This window comes from Pteropus vampyrus, unplaced genomic scaffold (genome assembly GCF_000151845.1).
Source record: "Pteropus vampyrus isolate Shadow unplaced genomic scaffold, Pvam_2.0 Scaffold2, whole genome shotgun sequence".
Lineage (NCBI taxonomy): Eukaryota > Metazoa > Chordata > Mammalia > Chiroptera > Pteropodidae > Pteropus > Pteropus vampyrus.
Genome location: NW_011888783.1, coordinates 34,485,421 through 34,486,814, shown reverse-complemented (window position 1 = coordinate 34,486,814; position 1,394 = coordinate 34,485,421).

The following is a 1,394-nucleotide window of genomic DNA, read 5'->3' as shown; positions in this document are numbered from 1 at the left end:
AAAAGTACACTTTGATGCCATTTACTATGTGATATTGAGTAAGTTGCTTAAATTTTCTATGCCTTATCTGTAAACTAGAAATATTAACAGTTACTACTGGACATACTAACAGTTACTATTCATAGGGTTATTGTAACAATAAAATGACTTAATACATGTACTGTGCTTAGAACAGTACCTGGCACAGCATGAATTCTCTCCATACATAAGTGGTACCCACTATTTTTTATATTATTAAGAAAAATTTCCCCCCAAAATCAAATTCTGATGTGACTATTTTTAGAAGCATGAAAACAGTCCAAATTGTTTATGCAAATGTCTAAAATGAAGCTAAAACATTCCAAAAGACCTAGGCCATCTTACACTATAGAAAGTGAGGTGAATCCAAGGGACTGCAAAATCTCTATATGTGGTGAATTGTTCCCATGGACAAATGCTCTGTAAAATGAGCCCCAGACCCAGTTGAGGTGACTCAATGGGGTTTTGTTTTTTGACTGCAAGTCCTGCTTTGCCCTTGTTGACTCAGACATTTGCCAGTTATTGGGTGAGTGCAAAACATCTGACCGCAACAGAAATAAACCTTCAGTGTAGCCATGCAGACCCAGCCAGAATTCAACCAAAAGGGCAGTAAAAAGCTGAAATCTGAAGAGCATTAGGCAACCCACTTCTAAAGCCAGACTGCAATGTTTACTTGCATTGATATTCATAAAAATAGTTGGAGTATAAACCAGGGACAAGCTAATATTTTTAAACTGCCAGTAGCTTGTTTTGTTCCGTTCTGTTTTGTTTTGTTTTCCCTCCTATTGCTTAAGATAGAGTGAAGTTAAAGAATTTAAAATCATTTAAGCAAGAAAAGGAACATTTTGCATTCCATGGTTGAAATAGAATTTGTCTTGGGATGGATCTTTTCTTCTTTCCAGGAGGTATCACATTAGCTGGTCTTTTTAGCCATGTAGATACAAAGCCATCATATTTGGGAAAACACATCCCAAGGAAAAAGCTGCAAACTGAGATGTTATTCCATTCTTAACACAAACTACTGTCTCGGCCTCTGCTGAAATGAGTGTGACCATGTCTATTTCTTTGTTTTCTTCTTGAGGCCTGACACAGGGGCAGGACTCCTGGACTTGATAAAAGAGAGCACCAGAGAACAATTCGATATTATCTTTTAAAATAAATAATAAACATAATATGAATTTTCCTTTAATAGGTTGATTTTTTTCATTGATAACTTAGAACTAAGTTTCAACTTTCATGACTCCATGTTGGTAATGCCACGTAATTCTTTCAGATCGTCGTCAAATTTGGGAAACCTCTCTTAAGTTTCTCTCAAGGACAAGTGGAAAGATTTCCGAGTATTTCAAATATTCATGTGCAGTAACTAATCTTAAAGA